The sequence below is a fragment of the Rhinoderma darwinii genome, chromosome 13, assembly GCF_050947455.1.
Source record: "Rhinoderma darwinii isolate aRhiDar2 chromosome 13, aRhiDar2.hap1, whole genome shotgun sequence".
In the NCBI taxonomy this organism is placed as follows: domain Eukaryota; kingdom Metazoa; phylum Chordata; class Amphibia; order Anura; family Rhinodermatidae; genus Rhinoderma; species Rhinoderma darwinii.
The window spans coordinates 61,860,268-61,880,218 of NC_134699.1; the positions used below are offsets into that span (position 1 = coordinate 61,860,268).

The window sequence follows — 19,951 nt, forward strand, 5'->3', positions numbered from 1 at the left end:
TTAATGAACCATTAATCTATATTGTGAGCGCCGCGCATGGTATTCCCTGTCCAGCGGTAGTCTCTGTCCAGGGTGCTGAAAGAGTTAAAGGGCTGCACTGATCGGCGGTAACTCTTTCAGCACCCTGGACAGTGAGTACCGCTGGACAGGGAATAGCATGTGCGGCACTCACAATATTGTGTACATATTGTGAACGGGTTTGTTTCCTCTCGGAAACTGAAACACGGAAGTGTACACGGAGTACACACGGGAAGCACACGGTTCCAATCACGGACACACGGATCTGTGAAAAACGGCCGTGAAAACGGTGATGTAAGTGTGCATGAGGCCTTACACCCTCTTCCCAACCTTTCGAGGAGACATGTTCCTTGTGATTCTTGGTGTCTTTGCTCCTCCATTGTTTGGAATTGTGGAAGTAACTATTGGGCTCTCACACTGCCCATGGGGAGAAAATATGGGTCCAATTGGTGCTTCCCCTCCTATGAGTCATATATAGGAGCCTCCTAGGCTAACTATATATGTACTAACTATGCTATGTGCAACTTTTGGTTTTTTTTCAACTTTAGTTGGCATCTGACTACCTGACTACTAGTCAACATATTGCATTCATGATTTATTGAAGAATAAAAACCTTATTCTGTGAAACAACACTTTTTTTATTTATTTTTTCGTCCTGTTCAATTGTTTGTTAATGCTCGGCGAGGTGTAGTTGTCACATGACTGTGGAAAAAATGTAGAAAACCGTACAATAAATACATGGATCATAAAGCCTTAACTGGAGTTGCAAATTTCTAGTCTTCACTCCTTTACCTCATTAGAATATCTCACCTCTAACTGTAGACTTCCACAAACAACGCACCTAACGTCTGATCAGCCAATGATAATATTGACTTTGGTTAGCCATTTAACCACAATCAATGGAGATCAAGAAACTGTACAGTCAGTTATGACAAAAAATTCTGTAAACCTTACTGTAGAGTTACTGCTGCTTGGCATGACCAAGGTTGAGCCATTCATGGGGCATAATTCGTCCCTCAAAATGCCAACAAATATCTACCATGCTGGTATTCTGCAGAACACAATGCATGTATGGATCATGTATGTGAGGTTAGATACTAAAGTGATATGTATACCGCAGTTCGTAAAGGTCAATTGTATTTAATTTCACATTGTTTAAGCAAAGTACGAAGTATTGAATTCCTTTTTTGTTTGCGGAGTAATAAGTTAAAGGTTACAAAGATTTTTAACTTTTTTTTTTTTTAGTTTAAATATTTATTTAAATTGTCTATAAATCATAGCGATCAATGTACAGTGTAGATAGGAGGTCTTGATGGAGGAGATCGGTGTCCAAGTTTGGATCCAGCATATAGGATATATGAAGACGGGTAGATCTTGTTTTAATCTCTGCAAGAACATCTCCATTTCTTCATGTCTTTATGGGACAGTAAGGAGCTTGACGGTTCCAGGTACTGTGGATAGCCATCCTGAAGTGCAGAAGTCCACAACCTTTTGTAGGTCATGAGCCACGTTTGAAGACAATAAATGGTGTTCAGCCACACTAAATATTAAAAGGGAAAAGCCTAGATATGACCAAGCAATATGGCTTTTACCGTTGTGTCAACTTTTAGTAATATGACCTCCCTACAATAGGATCTGCAGCTGACAACGGCTTGGGAGCCACATGCAAGGGGCCCAAGTACCAAATGTGGCTCAGGATCAATACTGTAGTGGTAGACCTCCATCCATTGTAAACTTCAAGAGCATGTATAATACTCCATTCTGTGATTACGGTTCCCAACGCTCCAGTTTAAGTGCACCCCTCGAATTTTTCAGCATGGAATTTTTCTTGCATTTGTGAAGGTTGTAACTTATGGTTGAGTCTTGGCTCTCCTGTACAATCATGTTCAATCTTCTTGAAAAGAGTTAATGTGACCAGACTGCGGAACCCATATTAGGTCTCCAATCTAGAAGGAAACAAAAAGAGGTTTGTCAGTGTTGTTTTCAAGTTTCGTAGACAACATTGATATTTCAGGCCATATGTTCACATCATGTTAAGGCTAAAACATATCTTATCATATAGGTATACAGTGGGATACGTTGCTCCTGACATCACTGTCTGTGTCAGGAGCTACAATACCAGTGTCCCCGACTAAGGCGTCGGAAGCACTCTGGCTAGGGAACTCCGGTCCTAGGGAAGCCCTTGACGTCACTGTCCATAAATGGGCAACGATGTTATAAGCTTTTCAATGCCGCAGTCCTCAGCCAGAGTATAGCGAGAGCTCTGCCCAGGACTCCGGCCCTGGGGAAGCCACAGTGATGTCAAAAGTTTTACGATGCCGTAGTCCCTGGCCAGAGTGTCAGCAATGCTCTGGCTGGGGATTTCTGCCCTGGAGAAGCCCTTGATGTCACTGTCCGTATTTGGAAAGTGATGTCAAAATCTTCAACAGTGCCAAAGTCTGCGGCCAGAGTGCTTCAATACTCTGCCCAGGGACTTCGGCATTGAAAAGCTCCTGACATCACTATTCATATATGGACAGTGACCTCTGGTGCTTCCTGACGTATCCGTTTAACGTATACCTGTGATGGATGCCATGCAGTAACATCTATCACCCATAGGCTCTTATAGTATGCTAAAAAAAAGTATACTGCACAAAAAAATTGTATATATTTTTTTAAGGAATCTTTCAAGATGGAATAGCGTAGTCCTACTATGCTATATTCCAGCCTTAAAAAAAAAAAAAGGTATACTGATGTATACTAGACTGACGGAGACCAATAGGACACTCTTCTGGTGTAGATCAGGCCAATGGAGCCCTATGGATACATCTACCGATGTACACACTAGACGTTATGTGATGTGAACTAGGCCTAAGAGTGACACAGGTTTCAAAAGCATCCTCAAGCATTTCCAAAATTTAAATAACCGCACCGAAAATACAGCCCCACTTTTGTTTGATCAGGCAATACTGATCTCTGTACAATATTATGGCACTAGTGCCCGACATAACTGACGAATTTATGTGCATTATTGATGCCATCTGCCGTAGAGGACAATAATATGATGTCTGGCACTTTTCCCTTTTTAAAATCCCAGAAACGTATTCTAACATAAAGGGAGAATCCAGTCAAAATGTTATATGTACTTTGTAAAGATTTTGTGCTGGTTCTATTCTCTGTCAGTATGGTTTCTACATTATAGCAAGTGGTGGCTGTTCTCTCCTTTTTTTTTCCCCCACTCGAGGACATGTTATCCGCTATATGATTACTCCTTTTCCCACACCGGTGTCAGCTGTCAAGTTTACACCACCATGTAACAGCAAAGCTCCATCGGTAGGAAACACGACAACAAAAAAACTCATTCATCTTGTGAAATAACTGAAATACAAAAATGAGGAACCTATTCGATTTCCATTATGATTATCAAGCCCAGTCTCCCTTGGTGTCTTGTAGGGCTCTCATCAGGGGTAAACCTGTTGGCACTTGTGTGCTGCCATATGGTGCCTCGTGAGAATACATGAGGCAATGTTTCTGGAGCAGGGGTAGGTAACCATCGAGAGGTGGAGATCTACTGTTGTAACTTGGGAGGGTCTTGAGATCTACTTGGTACCAAGTTGTGACAGGACCAAGAAGGGAATAATGTGAAAGTTTTTGTAGGTTGCTGTATAAAGAACCAAAAAAAGACCTGCTGAGAAAGAAAAAACTGTTCAAACAATGTGTTTGCCTATTCCAGCGGACACCTTTTGTATCTTCATTTTAAAGGGGTATTCCCATCTACAGGAAATGCCCTTAAGGACCCGCACCTATCCCTGGAATGGGGTTCACCCTTCCCTCCCGGTGAGGTGCATTATGGTTGGCGCATCCAGATGGAGAATCTGTATAGAGTTGTACAGGATTATGGGAACAGCCGAGCTCGCGGTGTTCAGTTTCCATAACTTCCATTCACTTCTATGGGAGTTATGGAAACAACATAGCACAGCGTGCTCGGCTGTTACCGTAATTCCCAGCCACCTCTATACTGACTCTCCGCCCAGCTGCCTCAATGGGCAGGACAAATTCAGGGGACCCCCGTTTTGGAGATAGATGTGGCTCTCCCTCTGGGACCTGCACTTATCAGACATGGACATTCTGCAGATATGCCAGGAAGGTCTAGGATGGGAATAGCCCTTTACCATTGATAAAAAACATTTAATAGCCTGCTATGTCAGCCCAAAAAATATTTTTCTAAAGAACTTTTTATATAAATCAATCAAAACTTGATATTGGACTTGAAATTCCATAGTTACTGTGAAGCATTTTGGCGCCAGAGCAGTCTGTTAAGCGTCATTACCCGTCTCCTGCTCTAGCTCCATGGCAACCGGTAAGCTGGGTAGTCCGGACAGCAGAATAATCTTTATTCTGCTGCTCTGATTGGCTGCCATCTACTCCGCAACCGATGGTGATCGTCAGGTTACCGCCCTCTGTTCTAGAGTATTTCTGTAATAAGGCATATGATGGCATCCGTAAGAGGAAAAACTCTTAATGCATCTACGTACTGTCAGAGGCAAACAGAGGTAAGTATAGGCTCCATATAACCGATCTGTACTATGTGTGTTCATGAGGTCTAAGATCTGGATTGTTTCTAGTGTGTACTTCGTATCATTGAATGGCAAATTGTGGGATAACTCACCCCCCCCCCCCCAAGTGAGGCGATAATTAAAATGATGACATCCCATTTTTAAATACAAGTTGACTAGATGGAGATAGATATCAGATAATGTGTCTTTATCGGGGACAGATTTCACCCTTTTTTCCTAATTTCTAATGCACCACCCGTTTCACAGACGTTTCACACTACAGATGTCTCTGCTTCGCTTTGAATCCTATGTGTAAAGTAATTAACGCCTTCCATACAGCAGATGCCACCGTTCCTTTAAGGATTTATCCATACAGTTGATATGAGATATTGGATTATTTTATATATTTTTAAAGGGGACAGCAAAGGGGCCACCGCAAGGTGCATGGACCTTCTGAACAGAGTGGTTGGAATGAAGCCCGCACATCATTCCAGTTTGTTTAGAAAGACAAGAGGCCAGCCCTCAACCTGACAGCTCACACAAAGGAAAAGAATCCCAAGTAAACAAGGAAATTAAAAGCGCTTCCTACAGGTTGCCAGGAAACGAGGGCACTTGGCTAAAGATTGTACTTGAAGTGTGTACAGTTAAAGGGCTGGTATATAGCAACCTAGATTCCATCATAACTCAAATGCATTGCGGATAAAGTCAGATGTTCTTTAATTTATCTAAGTTTTCAGTTTTTGTCTGCTGAGCTGTATAGAAAAACTCTAAAACGTAAGCTCGAATAAACTTAAGTGAAGGATACCACCTTCACTATGAAGAGACACGAAGATATTCAAAGTATTGACCCATTAGTAAGTGGTGCACCCAGAATTCAGAATAGGCTCGGTGTAGAAATATTACACCTGGTATACTCCCATTCCCAAAAACATTGAGGTCCCTCATGTCTAGAGATGATCAATAATCACCAGGAGTGGCAAAAAGAGGACTCGATCCCTACCTCACCGTAGGGTTATTGCTATCAGAAGGCAGTGAACCTGTTCTAAAAGCAACGCCGCAGAGAAAAATCCCTAAGATTTTGGGGTTTTAAAGTTTTTAAAAAAAAAGTGGTTTCTGTGAAATCCCATGGGTCATTCGGGGGTCTTGGGTTCACTGAGATAATGGGTAATGGTTCATTGCACTTTCTATTAAATATAATTTTTCTAAAACGGGTTGTGGTTATAGACACAACCAGTTACCGTTTTTTTAGTCCCAAAAATCACTAAATCCGATGAAAATCTCAGGATAAAGACAGGTCAGGAGTGGCGTCAGCACCAGGCATACCTGGGCAGATGCCAGGGCTCACTGGGCTTGGGCAGGCTCACTTTGATATAGGTGAACATAATCTATGCTTGTCCAGCAAGGATGGGTTAGACCACCCCACTGTGACTCGGTCAGCCAAGGGCACACGTGAGCCAACACTGTGACGGGTATAGGGATTTGTTGTGGCTGTCTGATGCCCAGGTGGGTGCTTTTGTGGGCACCACTCACCCTGGGCTTGTTCAGCATATCAATCGATTCAATAAATTGAGAAACAGAAGGCTCTGGATAAATTACTGTCACATGTCAGTCTCCAATTACTAGAAAAATATATGTTCTATTCAACTTTCTCAGTCTCGGATATTTTAATTCCTGTCCATCCAGAGTAGCAGGTTATGGACCCCCATAAGCCCAGTTGGTTGACATAACTGGTTTACTCATTTGACACTTAGCTGAAGAGGGAAAAGTGGCCAAGCCTTGAGATAGTCTGTGTTGATCTAGCACAGTTCCGGGACATCAGAAGGAGAGGATGTTGACTTAGGGAACAGTAATGAATGTCCAGGGACATTGTGAAGCCATTAATTTTTATAAAAAATATATGTATGAAGGCGGATACTCCGTTTATAAGAACGACACACTTGTGCAGGTTACAGAAAGCCAAATGGTGTCATCTGTGTTCTGGATTTTCTACCTTTACTATTCGGTAATTGTATGGTACTGCCCAATGAGATTTCCTGATATTTTTTCCTTTCCTTAGTTCATCCTATATAGGGTAAAATTTAGTTGTTTTTTTTATATTGAATTCTGGATACACAGTTTATTCAAGAAATATATACATTTCAGGCGTTGACTTATGGTTATCCATAGTCCTTTCTTTTGTCTAAGCACAATGCTGTTTGTGTAGTAACCGTGTTGTTGTCCCTTTATTCAACTGAAGCTTCCATGGTACAAACTGGTTGCACCATTGTGTATCTGTTCAATTATTCTGGGAACAAGACCGAATATTTTCATGCTGGGTCTGGTTTAGGTCCACATAACCAACAATTTTCAGTAGTGCAAGAGATGAGTGGGATTTTTGTTTTGGGTTTAGGCTCTTAAGGTTTAGGTATAGGTGGTTAAAGTTGTTGTCTGGATTAGAAATTCCATTCTCAACTACCTATTAGGGAATTCTTGGTTAATAGGGGGAGGGGGGGTCCTCCGATCAGGATGCTCATCTATTAGCCAGAGCTTAGAGTGGCCACAAAGAGCGCCTCTCGCTTTGGAGGACAAGGCACGTCTTTGCTTTACAAGGACCGTCCTTTTATTTCAATGGAAAATGTGTAATGCTTGATTTCCCGTGCGGTGGAGCTGCAGGGAAATTGAACATCTACTGCGGTCTTCGCTTACAGATCACTGCTAATCACTGTGATTCTCAGCAGCAGGACATCCTGTTATTCGCTTATCATGGAACGATCCCCTAACAAAAAGGGATTATGCAAAGTGGACAACCCCTTTTAAGAATTTGGAAATTTAGAACGAAACTATTCTAATGCAATCCCAGTTTCTAATTGATGCATAAGCAGCTTTTGCAGACACATAACTGAGATTATTTTAAGATTGTTTATGCTTCAGGTTGGATTTTGGGTACACACGGAATGGTTTTGGCTTGATACAAGTATAGGTAAACGTGAGTGAGGACTTTAGATATCTTGACTTGAGATGATGATATCACTTCGGTGGAGTACTGGATGGTGATGTCATAGAGGAACAATGGTACTGGCCTTATTCATTGCTTGCTCCTAATTTTTTTACAGGACAATTTGCAGGAATTCCTAAACCAGGCATATATATTACCCTTTTATCAAAATTAGATCTATATATCCTGTATATGGGAACAAAATGTCTGAAATGTAATGTGTCCTAGATCCAGATGTGACTTGGTATGTCGGACAGAAGAGGCAGCAGAGACCTTGTACCTCTGGCTTCTTAATTTTGTGTACATGAAAACAGGGCCCTGGCTGGTTTCCTTTCCATCTGTCTAATTCTTTATTTCCACAAACACCCTGTAAGTAAGTAATCTGTTAATAGCCGGCCCTGTCTGAGACCGGTGCCGCAAGCTTAGCCCTAGGAGCATCCTGAGTCACTTCCCAGGTATGGCTTCTAGTAGTGAGTAATGCTCCTCTGCAGAGCGGGCTGGACCACCTCCATAGTATTACACACTGCATCTAACAAGCTCATAATTAAAGGGATTAATTTGCCCCCAACCCACGCTCTACCTCTCAGAAGGCCATGAACTATAAATTACCTAAGATTAAGGGCAATTTTGAGTTATGTTCTTTGAAATGATGTCTTTTTGCAACAGCTGTAAAGCGGTTTTCATAATATTCCTATTTTTTGTCTTCAAAAGTATAATTTGTTCTAGTTCTTCCATCTGTTCAGTGACCAATTACGGTTTAACACACCCATTAAGTGCTGTTCGTTTTTTGTTGTCTTCGTTTCCAATCCATGAGAATATTGGTTTCCATGTAAATTTATGATCAATGATCACTAGAATAAATAAAGGGAACTTGGAAAACCGAATATATGTATTCCCTTAAGGCCAGGGTTACACCTAGACTTTTTGTAGTTCTACTGATTAATTGTAACTATTGAGCTCCAGCTGCAGTTCAAATGAATTCATTGAGTTGCATGTAATCTTGTGGACTGCAGCAGACACTCAAGTCTAAGGGTATGTTCACACGCACTAATTACGGATGTTATTCGGGCGTTTTTGCCCCGAATTACGACCGAAAATAGCGCCTCAATAGCGTTGACAAACATCTGCCCATTGAAAGCAATGGGCAGACGTTTGTCTGTTCACACGAGGCGTATATTTACGCGTCGCTGTCAAATGACGGCGCGTAAATAGACGCCCGCGTCAAAGAAGTGACCTGTCACTTCTTTGGGCGTAATTGGAGCCGTTACTCATTGACTCCAATGAATAGCAGCGCCAATTATGTCCGTAATGGACGCGGCGTTCAAGCGCCTGCACATGCCATTACGGCTGAATGTTTTCAGGCTGAAACATCCCCGTAATTTCAGCCGTTACAGACGCCCTCGTGTGAACATACCCTAAGAAGTCAGTTAGGGCCTTTTACATGGACCAACAATCGGGCAAACGAGCGTTCATATGAGCGATCGTTCCCGATCATTGTCCTGTGTAAACTGAGCCAACGCTCGTTCATCAGCTAATCGTATAGTTTATACAGCCTATTATATTATCATTGTTGGCAGCACATGTGTAAACAGGGAGATTCGCTGCCGAAATTATGTAAATGTATGGGGACGAACCGTCGTTATGAGGACTGGTCCCCATATATAACCAATCATTGGTCCTTGTGAAAGGAGCAAACGAGGTGTCCTGTTAGGCGCTCATTTTCGCGGCCCACAACAGGACCTTTAATCTCTAGAAATCCTTAGTGCTTATGAAGCGTTCAACAAAAAAGTTGTACCACTAGAACCCACTCTCATTGCGTCTTGCAAATTGAATGAAGTAAAGATAAATGTGTATAGTAAAAAAAATAAAAAACATGTCTCCAAAACAACCTCCCAATGGTCCACTTGCCAGCCCAGCCCCGCCGGGTGGTTTCCTATCTATCCGTTTTGGTGTTGTAGGTGATCTTTATGGGGTTTGCGGCTGTGAACAGATTCCCCCGGGGTGTGGGTGTATTGAGTTTTTGCTCATTATATAATAAGAATTGTATAAATACCACTTCCCATGATCTGTCACCATCGCTGTGATGACCTCATTGTTTCTATAATCTCTCTACAGCCTCATTCTTTTGGGCATTCATTATTCTTCTTTAGACATGTAATGTGACTGATAAGTCCTGGAAATTTAAAATGTTACCCTCCTCTAAGAAGATACACCCACTTAAGGTGACAGTCAATGTCAATAGAGTGTGACATTTGTCTAGATTACTGTCTACAGACCAGCATTCATAATCACTTATTATCCTTAGTATACCATTACAGTGAGATGATGCTTCTCAATAGTGTCTGTAGAACTAGTTTTACACTGAGGGATATAAAGGTATTGTCTTCAGATTTTTGGATATTCTGGAGTTACACCTTCATGCAGTCTTTCTAAAAAAAAATCTGCCTTTAGTTACTCCTACAGGAAATGGCTGTCTGGCAGAAACCATATTAATTCTCATGGGGGGCCCTTTTGTATGTAATCTAGAGGGGTTTCCCATCTCCCTCTCTGTTCTCCCTACAACCATGGGGAGAAAATCCTCCTTCATCAATCTCCCTTAGACATGCCAGTAAAGTGTGGTTGAATGCTGAGGGAGGAAGTAGCTTGCTGCTTCTCCTATGGGCTTTATAGTGAACATTATAGCTGGCAGCATAACTGAATAAAGGTAAGACCTGGGGTTTTCACTATAATGCCTAAGCATAGGTCAAGCTAGATTCTCCAGCACCCGGGGCCATGTTTGCTTTCTCTACTAATCAATGAGATGTAATAGAGTTCAGTGTGTCTGACTAAAACTGATTGTATAACTGAGGCTAATGAGAATATATGGTGACATAATGAACAGCCTCCTCTTGTAGATAGTGCCACACACACCTCCCCTTTTAGATCGTGCCACACACACACACCTACCCTTGTAGATAGTGCCACACACACATCTCCCCTTGTAGATAGTGCCACACACACCTCCCCTTGTAGATAGTGCCACACACACACCTCCCCTTGTAGATAGTGCCACACACACACCTTCCCTTGTAGATCGTGCCACACACACCTCCCCTTGTAGATAGTGCCACACACACGCACTTCCCTCCCCTTGTAGATCCGGCCACGCACCTCCCTCCCCTTGTAGATCCGGCCACGCACACTCACCTCCCTCCCCTTGTAGATCCTGCCACACACACTTCCCTCCCCCTGTAGATGGCGCCATTGGAGGCCCCTAGAGGAGCCCCTGACGTCACTGTCCAAATATGGATAGTGATGTCAGGGGCTTCTCCAATAGTGGAATACCCGGGAAGAGCGTCGGCAGCGCTTTAGCCGGGCATTCCTCCCAACTTTCAAGCATCACTAAGGGGGATGCAACACTGTATAATTACCTCTAGCTGCCCCCACACAATATAATGCCCTCTAGCTGCCTGCACACTGTATAATGCCACCATACAGTGTAATGGCAGGACCGTATTATTAACAATAAACGTACACTATTTACACTGAATATTGGAATTTCATACAGTGTAATGCCCCCATAGCTGCCACCATACAGTGTAATGCCCCCATAGCTGCCACCATACAGTGTAATGCCCCCATAGCTGCCACCATACAGTGTAATGCCCCCATAGCTGCCACCATACAGTGTAATGCCCCCATAGCTGCCACCATACAGTGTAATGCCCCCATAGCTGCCACCACACAGTGTAATGCCCCCATAGCTGCCACCACACAGTGTAATGCCCCCATAGCTGCCACCACACAGTGTAATGCCCCCATAGCTGCCACCATACAGTGTAATGCCCTGTAGCTGTCACCATACAGTGTAATGCCCCGTAGCTGTCACCATACAGTGTAATGCCCTCATAGCTGTCACCATACAGTGTAATGCCCCCATAGCTGTCACCATACAGTATAATGCCCCCATAGCTGCCATTATACAGTATAATACCCCCATAGATGCACCCATACAGTATAAAGACCACAGAGATGCCCCCATACAGTATATTGTCCACACAGATTCTCCCATGCAGTATAATGCCCATTCGAATTCCCCCAGACAGCATAATGCCCCTATAGCTCCCCCATACAGTATAATGCCTCCATAGCTACCCCCATACAGTATAATGCCCCCATAGTGCTTAATGCCTCCAAAACTGTCCCAATACAGCAGAATGCCGGATGGCTTCCCCCATAATGCCCCCATACAGTATGTTGCCTTAGATGCCCCAATACAGTATAATGCCCCTAGTGCTACAGTGCCCATGTAGATAGTGCCCCTATATAGTGCCACAGTGCCCATGTAGATGGTACCAGACCCCCCTTGAAGATAGCCCGACTGTCCCCGTAGATAGCGCTACCCCCTGCACCCCTGTAGATAGTGGAATCCCCAGCCATAGCATAGGCTGGGGATTCCGCTCCTCGATGCTACTGTTCATATATAGACAGTGATGTTACTGATGTCACTGTCCATACATGGAAAGTGACGTCAGGGGCTACTCCTGGAGCGGAATCCCCTGCCAGAGCGTTGGCAACGGGGATTCCGCTTCAGAGGAGCCACTGACGTCCGGGTCCAACTATGGATAGTGACGTCCGTCGGGATTCTGCTCCAGGAGGAGTATTTAATTGTTTCTGTGCCCGGCGCTCCCCTACCTTATCTCCCAGTTGCGCCCGGGACACATGCCCTCCCTGGCCCCCCTAGCTATGCCCCTGTGCCTAAGAGTCTATTAACAGTGAATTTACTCTATGTATAGATGGGTGACACGGTGTAATCTAGGTGACACAATGATGAAACACGTGAGGATTTTGGAATAATGTATACAAAAATGCAAATGTACACCATACAAAGATACGTTAATTTCTTCATTTTTCCTCCAACTGACAACATCCTAAATATATATTTTTATTTTTTTGAAATGGGGCATTATTCGTATAATGCATCACATAAGTACTAGTGCCCTGTTGTACCCTCCTGCCACTTATACTAAATCAATAAAGATATCCTGAGTAATTACTGTCCCATTGATGTAAATGCATTCATACATAGTTACATAGTTACATAGTTACATAGTTAGTACGGCTGAAAAAAGACACATGTCCATCAAGTTCAACCAAGGGAAGGGAAAAGGGAAGGAAAAAATTTCTACACATAGGAGCTAATATTTTTTTGTTCTAGGAAATTATCTAACCATTTTTTAAAGCCATCTCCTGTCCCTGCTGTGACGGCTCCTGCGGTAGGCTATTCCATAGATTCACAGTTCTCACAGTAAAGAAGCCTTGTCGCCTCTGCAGCTTGAACCTTTTTTTCTCCAGACGGAGGGAGTGCCCCCTTGTTTTTTGTATATCTACAAGTCATGTAGATATATTTGGTGTATTTAGTCAAACCAGAATAGTACAAAGAGTCTTCCACCTTCTGTTAACTTGGGGTTTGAATATTACATTGTGCAACATTTACCATATCCACTGATATGCCATCACTTTCTGATCATGGTGGTCCATACTGAGAGTCCACTAAGGGTAAGCGCTGTTACCCCTCCGCAGTCTAACCCAGCTCAGCCATGCTCCCGGACACCTATTTCCGAGGGAATCGGCCACTGGGTACACATTTTGTTTCTACAACGATGCTGCAGAAGAATGACCTGGCCCCCACTGAAATCAATCGGGTCTTCTCCATTACTCTATTACCTACTTATGGCCCAAAAGACGAATGAAAATAGGTTGAGGTCGACCAAATTAACATTTTTGTAGCTCTAGTCGGACAACGAAATAAAAAAATGAGGTCTTGTTCAATGTGACAAGCGGTCTTGTTTTGATATAGGATATGCAGAAAGTATAATTATATAAAAGACCCTGTCACTGTATGAGCACTAATGATAGACATTCAGTACAAGGATAATTTATTTAATAAAATTTGCTAATACAAGAACCATTCCCGAGTCCTGGGGGACGTATAACACACATCACTTGAATATTGTTGTAAACTAAGATCCTTGTCACTAACAACAAAAACAAAACTCTAGTCTCCAACGAGGCTCACGCCTTTAGAACAGCAGACTGACCTTACTTCCCTGGAGGCACAGCCTGCCATGTAATGATGACACTTGTCCTGTACGCAGGATAGTTGGCTTTAAAAAGAAGATGAAACCTAATGTAACAGCTGGTTTGATGGATGGGAGTAGGAAACTGTCCTTAGGGGCCAATTTCTGAAAATAAAAATACATTTTAACCCTTACTGAGGTATAGATTGACTGCCTGATTAGAACGATTAAAATTGAATTTTATTAATATATTATAAAATATGGCTCATATAGCCCAATAGTGACATATATTCAGGCTCAGACAAGGTAGTCAGGGATAGGAGGTGGTGAGACTCTCCTCTTATAGTATACAGCCCTGACAGCAACTTGCTGAGAGAAAATAATTCCAGCCCACCGGGCTCACAACAAGTGGTCAGAGAGAAGAGTTAGTCCTGTTGACGGACTAATCTTGGACAATTCTCCGAACCACCGCTGCATTAATTAGGACAACCCTACGCGTTTCAATGTCACTGGTAGGTGTGACACATCATCAGGGATTGTTAAAGTTGATGCCGGTTAAGCACAATTTCGTGCTAACATTTATTTCTCCCGGCTCGTGCACGACTCTAATACAAATGGCCGCACACGAGCCGGCGAGACTGGGAGCATATGAAGGGCTAGAGCCCTCCCCCTGCACTGACGAGGCTGTCAGCCCACCACCAATCAGACAAAGACACGTCCCAGCAGTGACGTATCCGGACTGTGGCGAGCCCCCAAACAGCCCAGCCAATCAGGCTGAAGTGTGACGATAAAGCGTCCTTCGTAACCCTGGAGACCTGAAGCGGATAAACACAGATTACGGGACAGACATGTAATAGGTAGAGATGCCAAAGATTTGTAATATCATGATGATCCACAGACCATCCTCAAAACTCCTATCGGAAAAACCTCATAATGATACACACTCCGATCAAGGATGGAATTCTTGCCCTTTTTGATCATCATAACTCACACAGAGTGTAATACTGTCGGAACGTAGTAGGTACAGTTTAGGGTCGTTCATTAAACTAGACACAGTTTAGGCTGTACACAGACGCCCCAAATTTAGTTAAACGTAATATCACATATTCAATGAATCAGTTAGAGAAAAAACCGCATATGAGTCCTCTAACAGTGTGAACAGGGGTCAGCAGTAGTTTAATGTGAAAACACACAGATGATACTGTTAGGGGAGGTCAGGTGCATAGTTGTGCCACACATACCACCACCCACATGGGGGGAAAAAGTAAACAAAGGAAATAGATTTCTTTGATGTTATGCTCACAGAAAGCATGCATATGAGATCTTTTCATTTAAACCGGCGGGACTCATAGTTTGCATACGAAAGATCCACTGCGCTTCTTTTTGTAAGATCTTCTTATCATGATCACCACCTCTCGCCAAAGGTTTAACGTGTTCAATCCCTTGAAATTTCAATGTCAAGGAGTCACCATTATGGCATTCCCATACATGCCGCGACACCGGAGTATCATCCTTTCTCCTTATATCCCCAATGTGGTCCCTAATCCTCCTTCTAAATTCTCTCTTCGTTTTGCCTATATACTGTAATTGGCAGCCACATGTGATCAGATAAACTACACCTTTGGTCTTACAGTTAATATAGGACCTATTGTCAAACACCCTGCCAGTCTTGGTGCTTTTGAAATTTTTACTGCACAAAATCGAGTCGCATGCCTTACATGAGCCACATCTGTAACTCCCATTGAACCCCCTGTCCAACCAGGTGTTTGGTTTGTTTTGTGTGCTCATGTGGCTATGCACAAGATGATCTTTTATATTGCGCCCTCTTTTGTATGTTATAAAGGGAGAGTCCCCTACCAGATTACCAACGTCAGGGTCAGCTTGCAAAATTCCCCAATATCTCTGCAGGATTTCTCTAACCTCCTTACTAGCAGAGTCGTAAGTACCAATGATCCGTATAGTGTCATCATCCTTCAAACGTGATTTGGGGTTAAGAAGATCATTTCGGTTGCATCCAAGTGCATTTTGATAGGCCTGTTTGAGAACATGTTTCGGATATCCTCTCCGTCTAAACCTGTCCTCCAGTTCCCTCGCTGACATTTTATAGTCTGATATAGTGGAACAGTTGCGTCTCGCCCTCAGGAACTGGCCCTTGGGTATTCCACGTTTAAGGTTAGCTGGATGGCAGCTTTCCCATCTGAGGAGACTATTAGTGGCAGTCTTTTTACGGAACATGTTGGTTTGGATGTTCCCAGATGGTGTTTTCGAGATCAAAATATCAAGAAACGTGATCTTGTTGTCATTGATCTCACAAGTAAAAAATAAGCCCAGATTGTTTACATTAAGAGTCGCCACAAATTCCTCAAATTGTGCCTTGGTACCTTTCCAGAGGATCAGGATATCGTCTATAAATCTCAGCCATAGCACGATGCACGATGTCCATTTTTCCATTCCATCATTAAAGACAGTTTCATGCTCCCACCAGCCCAAGTACAAATTGGCATATGTGGGAGCACAGGGGCTTCCCATAGCCACACCCCTGAGTTGATGGTACGTTTTCTGGTCAAAGATAAAAGAATTATGCTCTAGAATAAACCTAAGCAATATTACAACAAACTCGTTGTGAGTCTGAAACTGTGTGCCCTTACCCTTCAGAAAGTATTCGACAGCTACACACCCCTGATCATGAGGAATGGAGCTATATAGGGCTTCCACATCAAGTGATGCCAATAGGACATCCTGATCGCAGCGTATGCCTTCAAGCTTACGCAAGACATCCATAGTGTCCCTTACATATGAAGGAAGGGACACCACAAAAGGTCTAAGAATCTGGTCGATGTAGATGCTTGCATTTTGAGACAGGCTGTCGATTCCTGACACAATTGGCCTACCCTTCAGTGGCTTAGTCCCTTTGTGCATTTTTGGGAGACAATAGAAGGTGGCCGTCTGTGGAAAATCGGGCAGCATAAACGCCATTTCCTTCTCACTAATTAGGCTGAGGCATTTGGCTGAGCTCAGGATACATTTCAATTGATTTCTGAAAATTATGGAAGGATCGGATTCCAACACTTTATAACATTGATGGTCATTTAATATCTGGTAGCACATCATGCTATATCTCGTGCGGTCCATTACCACAACATTACCACCCTTATCAGAGGGCTTTATTATGATAGTGTCATCACCCTCAAGTGATCGTAAAGCGACCATTTCATCTTGTGTTGTATTGAAACCAGAAGGCCTGGAATGATCGAGTAATCTGAGTTGGTCCTCCACTACTTTAACGAAAACATCGATCGGGGTGTTGTCATTCAGGGGAGCAAATTTCGTCGAGGGTACCCTAAGTGTGGTAAAGGGACCCTTACCCTCTTCCCTGTGACTTTCTTCCCATAGACCCTCCAACAGCCTGAGGTTTGGTAAATCCTCTTCCATAATCCCCAGTTCAGTACATTGACGTTGGTCATGTGTCTTGAAGAACTTCTTCCATTTGAGTTTACGTGCAAACAGGTTAAGATCCTTAACCCATTGAAACAAATCAAACCTATTGGTAGGGACAAATGATAGTCCCTTACTAAGGATGCCCAGTTCCTCCGCAGATAACGTTCGGGAGGACAAATTAATCACCTGGGATTCATCCCTAGATACTGGAGGTCCTGATCTTAAACCTCCCTTCTGTCCCTCAAGAGGTACTCTGAGATAGGGTGGCTCTTGGATAAAAAACCACCCCGATTGGCTGCTTTTCCTCTGCCCCTACCTCTTTGGTTACCGCGGTTAACATATCTGCCTGACTCCATCCCTCCCCGTTGTCGTCTGGGGTGGTTTTTAAAATGCTCTGAGTCAGAAAATTCTTGCTCGGAGGAGGACACATCTGTGTCCACTTCATGGGACGCACCAGTTCTTATACTATAGTCAAATATTCTACCCTCTTTGAAATCGAGAGTATCGCGCACGAACTGAAAATGTTTTCTTTCCTTAATGTTACTGATAAACTTTTCCACTGTCTGTTGTAAAACAGTCTCTTTCCTCTCATACTCTTGATTACTCACAAATTTGTGTACCAGATTAATACCATCTTTCAATTCCTGTGTGCTCCTGACTAAGCAGTTTTTTTCCTCCTCCAGCAATATTCCCATGAATCTCAACGAAGATTCAATTGACTCCTTTTCCCATTTTTTGAGAAAATCAGGTGATCTAATTCTCGCTGCAGGAGTCAATGAGATCCTCAAACCTCTTGGGACGATCTGATTTTTAATATATGTTTCCAACGTTTGAACCTCCCACCATGATCTAAGATGATCTTTATAGGCTTTTGTGAGTTGGCGAAAGGAAGCCGTAATACTAAAACTCTGGGTGGACGACACAATTTCATTCTCCGAAAATACCTCTTTAGCATCATGCACCCATTTATCCATATCAATGTCCCCTGTCAAAAATCCTGCCATCTCCACTAGAATGGAGTATATTAGTATGATGAATCCACTTAATGGTAATGTAAATGTCGTTCACTGAATAGATAGATTGACTGCCTGATTAGAACGATTAAAATTGAATTTTATTAATATATTATAAAATATGGCTCATATAGCCCAATAGTGACATATATTCAGGCTCAGACAAGGTAGTCAGGGATAGGAGGTGGTGAGACTCTCCTCTTATAGTATACAGCCCTGACAGCAACTTGCTGAGAGAAAATAATTCCAGCCCACCGGGCTCACAACAAGTGGTCAGAGAGAAGAGTTAGTCCTGTTGACGGACTAATCTTGGACAATTCTCCGAACCACCGCTGCATTAATTAGGACAACCCTACGCGTTTCAATGTCACTGGTAGGTGTGACACATCATCAGGGATTGTTAAAGTTGATGCCGGTTAAGCACAATTTCGTGCTAACATTTATTTCTCCCGGCTCGTGCACGACTCTAATACAAATGGCCGCACACGAGCCGGCGAGACTGGGAGCATATGAAGGGCTAGAGCCCTCCCCCTGCACTGACGAGGCTGTCAGCCCACCACCAATCAGACAAAGACACGTCCCAGCAGTGACGTATCCGGACTGTGGCGAGCCCCCAAACAGCCCAGCCAATCAGGCTGAAGTGTGACGATAAAGCGTCCTTCGTAACCCTGGAGACCTGAAGCGGATAAACACAGATTACGGGACAGACATGTAATAGGTAGAGATGCCAAAGATTTGTAATATCATGATGATCCACAGACCATCCTCAAAACTCCTATCGGAAAAACCTCATAATGATACACACTCCGATCAAGGATGGAATTCTTGCCCTTTTTGATCATCATAACTCACACAGAGTGTAATACTGTCGGAACGTAGTAGGTACAGTTTAGGGTCGTTCATTAAACTAGACACAGTTTAGGCTGTACACAGACGCCCCAAATTTAGTTAAACGTAATATCACATATTCAATGAATCAGTTAGAGAAAAAACCGCATATGAGTCCTCTAACAGTGTGAACAGGGGTCAGCAGTAGTTTAATGTGAAAACACACAGATGATACTGTTAGGGGAGGTCAGGTGCATAGTTGTGCCACACATACCACCACCCACATGGGGGGAAAAAGTAAACAAAGGAAATAGATTTCTTTGATGTTATGCTCACAGAAAGCATGCATATGAGATCTTTTCATTTAAACCGGCGGGACTCATAGTTTGCATACGAAAGATCCACTGCGCTTCTTTTTGTAAGATCTTCTTATCATGATCACCACCTCTCGCCAAAGGTTTAACGTGTTCAATCCCTTGAAATTTCAATGTCAAGGAGTCACCATTATGGCATTCCCATACATGCCGCGACACCGGAGTATCATCCTTTCTCCTTATATCCCCAATGTGGTCCCTAATCCTCCTTCTAAATTCTCTCTTCGTTTTGCCTATATACTGTAATTGGCAGCCACATGTGATCAGATAAACTACACCTTTGGTCTTACAGTTAATATAGGACCTATTGTCAAACACCCTGCCAGTCTTGGTGCTTTTGAAATTTTTACTGCACAAAATCGAGTCGCATGCCTTACATGAGCCACATCTGTAACTCCCATTGAACCCCCTGTCCAACCAGGTGTTTGGTTTGTTTTGTGTGCTCATGTGGCTATGCACAAGATGATCTTTTATATTGCGCCCTCTTTTGTATGTTATAAAGGGAGAGTCCCCTACCAGATTACCAACGTCAGGGTCAGCTTGCAAAATTCCCCAATATCTCTGCAGGATTTCTCTAACCTCCTTACTAGCAGAGTCGTAAGTACCAATGATCCGTATAGTGTCATCATCCTTCAAACGTGATTTGGGGTTAAGAAGATCATTTCGGTTGCATCCAAGTGCATTTTGATAGGCCTGTTTGAGAACATGTTTC

The 19,951-nt window shown here is 43.1% G+C and overlaps 1 long non-coding RNA gene across 2 annotated transcripts in view; it reads right to left on the bottom strand.

The window, feature by feature from the left end:
• Positions 1-645: 645 nt before the first annotated feature.
• LOC142665926 (uncharacterized) overlaps positions 646-19,951 on the bottom strand; it is a 133,425-nt gene continuing 114,119 nt past the window's right edge. For both annotated transcript variants that reach the window (XR_012851600.1, XR_012851601.1), the window contains exon 3: positions 646-1,964. This is a non-coding gene — a long non-coding RNA (uncharacterized LOC142665926). The remainder of the gene's footprint in view (positions 1,965-19,951) is intronic.